Source organism: Lissotriton vulgaris, chromosome 2_1, assembly GCF_964263255.1.
Source record: "Lissotriton vulgaris chromosome 2_1, aLisVul1.2, whole genome shotgun sequence".
Taxonomy (NCBI): domain Eukaryota; kingdom Metazoa; phylum Chordata; class Amphibia; order Caudata; family Salamandridae; genus Lissotriton; species Lissotriton vulgaris.
Window position 1 is genome coordinate 1,570,793,972 of NC_141687.1, and position 12,293 is coordinate 1,570,806,264.

The window sequence follows — 12,293 nt, forward strand, 5'->3', positions numbered from 1 at the left end:
GTGACCTGGTCACAGCAAGGACATGTGATGATATCCCTAACATCTCTGCATGAGTCCTGTACTCAACTTCTGACCATAGAGAGTTCTCCAGGTCATTGCCCAACAAACATTCTACTGGGAGATCAGCACTAACCACAACTTTCTTTAGGCCAGTTACCCCTCCCCAGGAAAAGTTAACAAGTGCCACACTATGTGTAGTAGTGACATTGCTGGCATTGGTCACCAGGTAATCATCGCCTGGCATGTATTGTCCAGGGTCCACAAAGTTAGGTGTCACCATAGTGACACTGGCACATGTGTCCCTGTAAGCTTGAGCCACTTTGTTGTTAATCAAAGGTGTCTGTCTGTATTTGCCCAGGTTACTGGGACTTATGTCAGGGGTCAAATCTATGTCCCCTTCACAAACCAGAACAGCCTGTGTAAGGGTTCTGACTAGGTCAGAATCCCCTTCAGTTCCCAAAGTGATTCCCACTAAACCCTTGGCTTGAGGACCAACACTGCTAACTGTACTAGTGGGTGCAGGTGCCTTAGGGGCTGCAGTGCTGGGGGCTCCACCCTTTTTACACTCACTTGTCCAGTGAGAGGTGTTCTTACAAGTTTTACACCAGGGTTTCTTCTGACCTTCTTTCTTCTTCTTCTTGGAAGTTTGGGACCCACCCTCTGTCTCAGTTTGGGGCCCTGTTGAAGACTTCTGGTCTTTAGCTTTCTGCTCCCCACCCTTCTGGTCTGTTTTCTTCTGGTCACCACCCTGGTTCTGGTTCTTTTGCTTAACTCTGGTTCTTACCCATTTATCTGCCCTCTTTCCCAATTCTTGGGGAGAGGTCAAATCTGAGTCAACCAAATGTTGATGCAACTGCTGGTTCTGACAATTATTTAAAATTTGTTCTCTCATCAGCAAATTGTACAATCCTTCATAGTCTGTAACCTTGCTTCCCAGCAACCATCCCTCCAGAGCCTTAGTGGCACACTCAACAAATTCAGACCAGTCCTGAGTCTGTGTCTTCTGGGTATCTCTGAACATTAACCTGTACTGTTCAGTGGTTAAGCCTAACCCATCAATCAGAGCACTCTTCAGGACCAGGTAGTTTCTAGAATCCCCATCACTAACTGTGAGGAGTCTGTCTCGGCCTCTACCTTCAAAGGAGAGCCACAAGATTGCTGCCCACTGCTCCTGAGGGATCTGCTGTACTCTGCAGGCTCTCTCCATTGCAGTAATCCATTTATGGATATCATCCCCAGCTTTGTAGGGGGGCACAATCTTACTCAGGTTTCTATTATCAAAAGACCTGTCTTTATCCTTGTGGATATTGCTGCCACCAGTGGGTTCTATTACCCCACTCTCTCTAGGCTGTCTTGCTCTAGCAAGTTTCTCCTTAGCCAGGGCAACCTCTAACTCTTGCCTCTGGATCCTAAGCTCAGCCTCTCTCATCTTGGCCTCATGTTCCCTTCTCTGAGGGCTAGTCATCTCCTTTCTGGAGTGACCATGAGAGCCTCTAGAGACATGGGAGGTATTGGATTCACCTGAGTGATGCCTTCTCCTCCTATGGCCCTGGTTAAGTCCACCTGGGGGTCGGAATGGGTTGTTACCTGATTCATTCCCAAGTTGACTTAAGTTAGCCTGGTTCAGTCTACTGACCAGCACCTGACTATCTCTGTCATCATCTGACTCACTGCTTTCCACCTCCTCCTCCTCTTCTTCTTCCTCTACATCTACCTGAGGAGCTCCAGTGGTGGAGGCTTCCTCATCTACCAGGATGATAGGGGCAGGGGTGTCTACAGTGTCATCCTCTGAAGGATGGCCTCCTTCAGCATCCCCTGTGGGGTTTGCTTTAGAGGTCTTTAGAGCCTCAGACTGATCCAAGAGCTCTCTTAGGTGGTCTGTAGTAGGGGAAGGCCCTGTCTTCAGACCCCTTAAGACACAAAGCTGTCTTAATTCCTTAAAGGGAAAAATAGCAAATTGGGATGGTGCCCTCGGAGGGTCACTCTCAACAGGAGTAAGTCCACTGGACCCCTCTGTTCCCGACATTGCTCTAGTGTGGGTGGATGTGTTGCAATCTACCTACACTGGTGTTTACCTACTAAACCTATCTAGTAGTTGTAGCTAGGGTGTGCTACTCCCTTTGCTCTACAACAACTAAGTTCAGTAGAACTTAAGTATACTAGTCTTGTTTTATATGTACCTAGCAGGTACCTGTATGATCTTTCAAATGATAATCTCAAAGATTGTAATGGTAAAACAACAGCAAGCTCAGATCCCAATCCGCTGCTCACCAATGTGAGAAGTTGGCCTGGTATATAATGCTCACTAATTCTAGTGATCACTTTGTACCATGCCAAGCAACCCTTATGATGATGGTTGTAATTCAACCTTGTAGACCAGTTATCCTAGTGGTAACGTGGACAAAGCAGTCTTAGGCTAAACTCTGAAAGGCATGTGAAGCCAGCTGTTATACCATACACAACCCCCTTGAATACCAAATGAAAGGGACACCACACAGATATATATTGAAAATATATATTGATTTATTAACTATTAAAATCCCCTGGACTCTTTATGAGCACAGAAGCACAAGCGTAAAATCACAAGACAGTTTAAAATATACAAAAGTTGCACAATATGGATGAGCCCTAGGGGCCACCTAAACCATATACTAAATAAGTGGTATAAGAGATACCTAAAGGAAAGTGAAGAGGCCTAGGGCCTTGGGAATCGCTGGAGCTATTCGAGACTGGAGTTAACTAGGTCGGGAAAGGCCCACGGGACTCGGGTGCAGTGTTCAAAGTGCACGCACTTCTCAATACAAAGTCTATGGTGCGTAAAAAGCACAAAGTTAGAAAGTTAGGAACCTTCCGAGTGACCTACGGAGCTGAAACTTAAAACACAGGCCCTTGGGATGTGTACCAGTGCAGGAGCACCGGCGGAGCTGAGTTACCTCACCCACAGGAAGCGGGTGCACAGGGTCGAAGATGTGTCGGGTTTCGTCACGCTGGTCGATGGTGCTTGGAGCTGAAGATGCTGCAGGCGGCTCGATGAGAAGAGTTCCGGTGGATCCAAGGGTGGATCAGAAGAGTTGAAGACCTGAAAGCAGAGGGGACAGTGTTCAAAGTCACTAGCCAGTGACTACCGTGGAACCAGAGTGGAACCAGGCGATGTCGGGTGCAAACAGGCGTTGTCGGGTAGATTCTTTCTGCAGCCACGTGGATACCCGGGGTCGAGGACGTCCAGGAGTCGGTCACGAGCTGTCCCACGTAGGCTTCTCGCTGTTGGCGGTGTCGGCGACCTGATCGGAGCAAACAGGCCTTGGCAAATGCAAGCCCCGCAGAAGTTGAAAGATGCTGTTCACTCGGACCAGCAAGGTCAGAGCGGGTGCTCCTTTTCACAGGAGCTTGGGTAGGTCTGGAGCAACCAGACCTGCTGTTTAAATCTTCGGGTTCGTCGCCAAGATGGCCGCTGGCCGCGTGGCTAGTGGCCGGGATGGCGCGTCGAGTGGCACAATGCAAAAGGGCCCCACGCAGATCGTGGAGATGCTGGAGGGCTGATCTTCAGTACAAGGGCTGCTCGGTGGTGGGGGTTCTCAATCCCCAAAGCACAACGTCGAGGATGCCTCAGAAGCTGCGCAGTCAGCTTTTCGAGTGTCTTCCAAGAGGTCCGGTCCCACGTCGCTCAGTGCCTCCACGGGTCCCTTCTTTGCAGGGACTGTGGATCGGGCTCTGAGAAGTCTGGGAGTCTGGTTCTTGTCGGGCTCTGGGCTCGGTCTCCGGCGGGAGGCGGCGGCAAAGCAGACGTCGAGTTGCTGGTTGGTACCTGTGTTCACAGGGTGGTCACTCCTTGGCCACAAGGGAGATTCTTCTTCAGTCTTCTGTGCAGCAGAATGTCGAAGTCCAGTCTTCTTCTTAGTTTTAAGTTGATTTCGGGATGATCTGCTGTGCAATGGCACTGCTCCCCCTCTTATTCCCAAACTGGGGGTGGATCACCTACTAGGTCCCTCCTCTGGGAGGAACCAGGAAGGGGGGCGGTTACACCCCCTTTCCTTTGTCCAGCTCCGCGCCAGGACTGGGGCTGGAAGGCCCCAGAACCGGTTTGGACTGGCCTATGCACGGGGACACCTTGTGTGCCCCGGGCATGTCTGATTCTTTTCAGCCCTGTCCTACCTAATACACAAAATCCTGTCTGGGGTGGTGCTCGCACCTCCCAAGGCAGGAAACCCTTTGTCCAGGCCACCATCTGCCGAGTTTCGGTCAGCAGCAGGAGGCCAGACTTGTGTCTGTGGTGGCAGCGTCCATTTTGTGAAGCTGAGGCTCTGTTTAACTTTAACCGGGGTTAAGGCTACACACATGTCGTGTCCCTCTAGAAGGGTGGAATGCTATCCCCGTCGCCAGAATTGGCGAGGGGATAGTATTCCAATTCGTATGACACCTTACTCGACATGTTTTGATAAAGCCAAACCAAAGATAGCATTTAACCGCGAGGATTATAATGCACTTAAGAGTATATGGTATGGCAATATCCCGGAACAGCTTAGGGAGTTGTTCCCGACAGCTGCAGATAGGCTCAGCTCATGCCAGAGCACCATCTCACATATTTCCAAGCACTCTGCCTCTAGGATTGATGAGGCCTTCCATAGGAGTGGCTGATAGGAACATATGTGTCCAGTTTAGGGTTAGGCACAGGCATACTGTACCTAAGTAAGAGGTGGTTACACCGACTTACCCCAGCTGAGTGATCAGCCAGTTGTGTCAAAGATGGGGGCCAGGCCAGGGGTGGCACAATACGTGCTGCAGCCCCTGGTAGGCCTTGGATACACCTATGCCCTGGGCACCTAGGGTGCACTCTTACAGGGGCTCATAAGGTGAACCAGTTCCAATTCGTAACGCACCTAAAGTGCATTGGCATCAATTTAGAGAGAGAACAGCAGGCTGTGGGTCTGATTAGCAGGCCCACAGCCACATTAAGTCAGAAACCAGTGAAGCAAAAAGCAAAAATTTGGGGTGACCATAGGATAGCAGACCCTACTCTCCTACAGCCAGTGTGTCCCCTACATGTACCCTATGTATGTCCATGTCACCGTGCAACTCCCTTCTCATGCCTGTATTATAATGCCTCCGCATTTCCGTCCAATGTTAGCATTTCAGTTACCAGGCCCTCCATGAAAGAAACGTTAATTCTTCACTGAGGCCTATGTTGCCAATGTATTTACATGGTGCACGTTTAAAAGTCGCAATGAGCACGTTTTGTGGCTCAGCCGAGTCAGGACCCGAATTCAGGCTCCATGTCTCCTGACACTCTGAAAACTGCAGTTTAGCTATGTATCCCTGACCTCTCACATACTTCCTGCTCAGCCGAGAGGTGCCCAGCCCGGCCTGCCAAGACAGTATTTTGCTTACAGTTATCTGCTCCGCTCCACAGAAACACATTCCTACTTAATGAAGAAGGTAAACATAACCCGCCTGCAGAAGATAGGGCCTAGCCTTTCTGTCTCAATTCAAGTGATTTACAGAACTCGCATCTATAGAAAGCCCATGGCCCCCACGCAATGCACGAGGAAATATATGCACACACTGGCTCTTAGTGATGAGCAACCTTTGCCCGAGCGACCTTTAATTCAGATAATACATCCTCCAAACTCAACATATCAGATAATACCAGAAGTGCAGGTCGTCCTGACATTCAAGGCTTCTCCACTAGCACGAAAGTCAGCTCCCCCCAGTTTTCCCCCAGTTCCACGTCAATTACACGTCGTGACCAAGTTGCGCACACAAGTAGGGTAAAGGTTCCAGCTGCTCATGCAGACCCCCTCCATGTATCCACCCACCTATGACACACCTATGACCCATCAAGTGAACACCCACGTGTACGCCTTCTTACACGCCCATGTGCTCTTATCTCTCACCTTTGCATGCTCCGCCTGGAGCGCTCCGCCTTCTCTATGCAAGTTAATGTATGTTTAAAGTATAAATAATGTACTCTGTGAATAAAGTTCAGATGACGATCCTTCCTGATCCCTAGTGGTGATGGAACCCGATTCTCCCTTAACTCGAGTTACTGAATAAAGCCCTTCTGAATCGGACACCACGGACTCTGCCTCTCATTATATGCATGATCCTTGTTAATGTATAGAAATTCCGACAGGGTAATTATTTTATTTACCACAAGAGAACAACATCTTTTGGTTAGTAGACCGGTTGCACCAGCACTCGCAATTTATGATGGGAAAGCTCTACCCTCGGCTCTTTACGAGGTGAAGCTCCAGGGCATGGAGAACATCACTGAATTATCTAGGTCAGAAAATAGATTTTTAGGAAACCTTGTATCACTTCCCACCTCTACCCCTTTGAAGCCCTTGTTCTACGACACTGGTAGGAGACACATTCAGGACATTGCCAGGCTTCGTCCCCTGCTCTTTTGGGCTCAGCTCAGGAGAACGGAGGAGCTTTCTAAGTACGCCACGGGGTTTGATGAACTAGTAGCGGCAGACAAGGGATGCAGGATTAAATGGCTGGCAGGTTTGAAGCACTTTATGGGTCTCATCAGTCTAAGCGAGGCATGGGTAACCCAGACTCCCCCTTCCATGCCCGATTTAAAGCGGGCATATTGGGATTGGGTGTCAAAACGTGAGTTATCGAGCCAGCAGGCAGGGAAACTCACAGAGAGATTCTTTGAATTCAAAAGCATATGTAGTTTAGAGTCCTATCTCGACTTTATTCATGTCCCTAGGGATAGGACCTTGTACATGAAGCTGCGATTCGGCACCCTGCGGGTCAATTCAGTGATATTCTCATGGAAGGGGTCGAATCCGGTTGCTGCATCTTGCCCTAGCTGTGGCCATCCCGATGAGTCCATCGCCCACTTTTTCCTGTTGTGTCCTGTTTAAATAAAGGCCAGAGAAAAGTGGCTTAAGCCAGTCTGTAAAGCGCTAGGCTTCATGAGCCATGCGGATGCCTTACGCATTATCCTCCACGACACTGATTTGCGGAGTAGCCAAATACCTGGGGTGTGCTGGGCTATTAAGACTAAAAGCGGTAGGCAAGAATTTGGCAGGTTCCCATTTGAAGGATCTGGAATGAATGACTGACCTGATTAAACAGTGAAGCTAGTGGGCATCAGGTGGTTGCCGTCTTCTGCATATATGAAATGGTGATTAAGTCTCATGAATGTAATTATTTTAAACTGTATATTTTATGCTGATTTTGTGGATCTAAAGGATTAATCCTTTTATATGTGTATTGTGCTCCTTTTAATTCTGGTTACGTATTTGTATTTCTGCAATGCTTTTATAAATCTTTTATCGAATAAAGCTTATCAATCCCAAAAAAAAAGTTTCCAAAGAAGGTCCAATATTGAAGTTTTATTCGTGAAAAATGCATCAATCATCGGTTCCATAAGATTCTTTCCTGCAATTTCAATTTTTCACAAATTTCATGATAATTTCATCAATTCTTAACAACCATCAATTCTTTACAGTAATTAATTCTTTACAGCCTACACGTTTCATCCTTCCTCAGGACTTCATCAGGGCTTGTGACTTTGTCTACGCATATTATTCTGGATCAAATGTCCAAGATGTTGTTATTAACCCCTCCTGTGCTCATGACAAGCTCATCTCTTCATGAGCCGCGGCGCTACGGTGCTAATGACTACCTGAACTCGTCATGACCGTGCCCGTTAAATGGAACACTCGCACGCTGGGCTGATTCCCCTGCTGTGCTGAGCGTTCTATGGAACGAGTGTGGCCATGAAGAGCTCAGCTCGTCATGAGCACCGGAGCGCCGTGACTCATGAGTAGCTAAGCTCGTCATGAGCACTGGGGCTCTGTGCGTGCCACCCCGCCCCCCAGCACAGCGGGGGAAACAGCCTCGCAGTGAAGGGGTTAATCATCTTGTGTTCCAATCATAAGACCTCTATTTTTGTTTATATTCCAATTTCACTGGCGTAACCAATTGTATACTGTAAAGAATTGATTTCTTTAAAGAATTGATGGCTGTTAAGAATTGATGAAATTATCATAAAATTTGTGAACAAATTTAAATTACAGAAAAGAATCTTATGGAAAGGATGATTGATGCATTTTTCACGAATAAAACTTAAATATTGGAACTCCTTTGGAAACTATTGGCTTGTGGACTGAATCTTGTACTCAAATACAAAAATTGATTGATGACTATTGAAGATTGTTTACGCTCTCTGTTTATGTATTCATTTTGTATAAGTGTGGTCTTTAAGCGGTGGACCATTAAGAGTTGAGCGCATATGACTGTTGAACTATTGTTGATATCGGACTAGTACACACAAGGCTTATCCCTTGACCGCTGTTGACAGATAATTTAGGTTTAATCTTGCATCTATTTCTAAGGCAACACATGTTTGTAGTCAGTTCGTTGAAGCAAAAATACACAGAAATAGGTCAGCAGTTCAGTTCGCATTCGCATTTTTCTCAAGCATTTCCAGTTTTTCTTTTAAATACTTATTTCTTTAAACAGTCTCTCTTTACGCAGTCTCTTTATTTCCAGATATCTTCATATAGTCAACCTCAATCCTACTCCTTGTACTTCTAAAAGGTTATCCGAACTCTTCTCTAGCACCCTTGGGTCTAGGTTAATCTTCTAAATCTAAAAAGGAATATTTTTATTTCAGTTTTTTTCCATTTTTTTAATCAATAGTGTCTCAAATGTCTATTAATGTTGTTTTCTTTCAGAAATCTTTGTCAAGCAGCTCTCTACATTTTTATATTTTGCCTTCACAGCGCTTGTGCTGTGCTTGGGAAATTTATTGTTTTTAATACAAACTTAAATGGGTCTTACATCCCACCCAATCTTTTTCCCGGGTTTTCATTGGTTACTATGTGAGCAAATTAATTTGCCTCTATTTCCATTGGCAGTAGCATATTTTCCTGCATTTACCAATGCTTGTTCCTCGCCTGCTTCTCTTGTCAGTAGCTGAAATGCTGCTAACATCCGCTTTGGTGGAACTCTTTTGTCATAAAGTTTTGCTTCTTTCTGCTTTTTTCTCTTGAAGCAGATTTATATAAAGAAAGTCCATACTTTTAGTAATAATAGATTCCAGGCAACTAAATACCTGTCTGAAGTCAGGTGTAGCACATGAAACCTAATAAACAAGACCTCAGTGCACTAACAAACAAGTAATGTATATTAAAAAAAAACCATTTTATTAATGCATATAAAATTATAAAATAATTTCAATATCAAGTACATATCATGAACTGACAATACATAAAAATTATTTCATCAAATCAAGAATATTCACATCAAGTAATTAAATATTGCAATGGTTTCAAAGAATGAAGTAGATGAGATGACGTTTTCTACGAGCGTTTCAGCGTAACATACGCCTTCTTCAGGAGCACCACTTGAATTTCTATGCATAAGAAAAATACATAAATAAGTTCACAAATTCAATATAACATATGAAGTACATTGAGGCTGTTAGCGGGTATCACAAGATGCATGCTGTGGTAATACATCAAAAACCATTCAAGCAAGAATAAAATGAGAAAAATGCGGAAAAAAGATCTCTCCAACCACATACGAGATAATGCACTTAAGGTAAGTGAACTCAGAAAGATTTTTATAAAAAGAATCATAGAACCCACTAAACCAATGAAACTAAAGAAGAGGTGCAAAGTAGACCCCCGGAAAAGTGATAAAAGAGTTGACATGTGACAAGAAAAAAACGATGTAAAAAAAGCCAAATAGTATCACGTGATTAAGTCAAAAGAAAGATGTGACCAGAAGGCGTTGAATTGAGGTGCCCCTATATGCAGCAATTGCTAGGCCTTACCTACAGGTTTAGATAGTTAGAAACAACGTGGGAAACTGGACAACGCATTAAGCAGGATAAAAACAGCTGTTGAGTAAAATTAACAGAATAAGTTTAAAACAACCAAGTCATTAAAGCTTCTGGGTCCAGAGGCTATAATGATAATAATTAGTTACCTATTTGTTGCATTAAGGGTACGACGTCGAGGATAAAGAGCAGTGCATAAAGCTGCTTGCAGTACTGCAACAGGAAGGATCTAGAAGAATATGTATACAATCAAATATCTGGAAATGCAAAAATTAACTATGTTAAATGAGAGATGCCATGTAAATGCAACTACCTGATCCTGTTTGATAAGACAATCAGGAAGAAAGGTGGACCGCCAAGGATATGAGGCTAGGTCTGTCCAGTTGAGGACATTTAAAAAGCTGTGTAGTAAAAACAGATCTGGCTGAAATACATAAACAATGCGAAAAGTGATCAATAAATTGTACTAGTTTACAAAAGATAATGCGGCCTAGCTCAAACAGTGGAACCACTGTCCATGTGAAGTTACCTGGGCTGGAAAAGGGCAGTGGAGAGCCCAAGTCTTGGATGAATTGTAGGGTATCAATGTTTTGGAAGGGAAGAGACGTCAAAGGCACCTACAAAGGATGATCTGGAACAAAAAAACAACAAAACTATCTTATAACGGCATGTCCGAGATGATGTCACGGTACGGACAGGAATAATAAATTAAAATGTGAAGCCCGGGAATATATTTGCAGCTGACCTATTCACCGAGTAAACAAAATGAAGCAGAACCAACTGCATGTATGAGAATATACAATAGTGAATGCAGATGACCCAATAGTGAAATGAAAGTGCGTACCCCACAAGATAAAAAGGAAGCTATACAAGATAAAGCAAGCTTGAAAAAATACACCATACTAATGAAACACAGGTACTAAAAGGCGGGGACTTGATTGAGTACGAGTTTGAAACAGAGTAATCCTGTAATATAAAGAAAGTCCACACATACATCAAAAAATGACTATCCTTCTAGTGGTTGCTTTGTGCTAGTCAGGGAAAACGATGAGTTTTTTTTAGAATGACCCTCACCCACCAAAAGGTCCCTTGGTGGCATGCTTCATCATCCGGTCCTTCCTGCCCCCATGCTACGACCGATGGAGAAGTGGGAGCCCTTTTGCGAAGTGATTAATATGTACTATGTAAGGGTGAAGTTAAAACATACCTGACTAAGTGGAACCTAGACTTTATTAATTCCTGTGGCTGGTATTATTAAAAATGGGGAGAGGAGAAATGTTCACTACAAAGAAGGGTATCAGAGGGTCAAGAGTTCTACAAGGTAATGTTTGGATGACGGTTGGGAGTTATTACCACTAGCCATGCAACTAATCTTCTTATTGAAGTAAAGAAGAGCCAGAACAGTGTCTAGTCTCTAACACCCATCAGTCACCACTCGGAACCGCCCTTCATCATTTGGGGTTCTGAGGACCAACACAGCACCTGGTTTGTTCTCTATCAAGAAGGGACCTAGTAGATGGTACACGGACCTTCTTGTAGGCAGGGCGGGGTCACTTACTGTTGGAAAAATCTATTTGTATCTGAGTGGTGTAACTGACGGGGTAAAAAGTGCAGTGCAGAGAACAATGTGATACCAAGGGGTAAAGAAAAAGTGAGTAAAATTGGTTTAGGAAGCAAAAAAATATATTTAATTGGATATAGCTTCCAATGCCAATATTAAAATAGCCCAGACAGGGAAAATTTATAAGCTGTCTAGTAGTGGAACGTGGTCAACATGTTTCAGCAAATAATGGCCAAGTGGCCTTGCTTTCTTCAGGACCTTATCAGAACGACTAATGCTACTGCAAACCAACACCCAAGTGTAAAGAAATAGTGTTTTAAAAGTGAAACAACATAGATACTGGTGTACGAGTCATAAATCAATTTGTCGCTGTTGTCTTGATGACCAAATAAGATACTGCTGATCAATGGGACTATTCTAGTCAACTACAAACCTGTAGGAGGGATATTCCACTATGCACCCTCAAGACAGTATTATCATGCAGGGATAACACGTTCTGCACCTTGAACAGTGTCACTTATTAGGGAGTGCAACCTACGAGGGTGGTATGATCGTTTGGGTTGGTTTACCGCCATCTTTCACATCAACTAAGGGCCCTCCATCGCCCTACATGATTATGGTAACGAGTGACCAGGGCTTTATTATACAACACACTGTCGGTCTATTTAAACATGGCGTTCTACGCTATACCGGTCTAAAATATATATATATATTTTTCGCCATACTATTTGTATTGGTTTCCAGGACAACACAACTCCTACCAGGGTTCGTCACAATATCACGTCTTTACGTGTTTGCTAATATCACTATGACTACGAGCATCGTGAGCGCGATTGGTCATATTCACCGAGTGCTCAACCAATCAGAGCACCCGTTGCACTACCGGCTTAGAAACATCCTATGACGCGGCTAGCCCGCGCACCACGTGAC

The 12,293-nt window shown here is 44.7% G+C and overlaps 1 protein-coding gene across 1 annotated transcript in view; it reads left to right on the forward strand.

Moving 5' to 3' along the window:
- The window catches only part of LOC147732919 (histamine N-methyltransferase-like), a 490,500-nt gene that overhangs the window by 418,133 nt on the left and 60,074 nt on the right, over nt 1–12,293 (forward strand). The gene's annotated exons all lie outside the window — the stretch shown is intronic.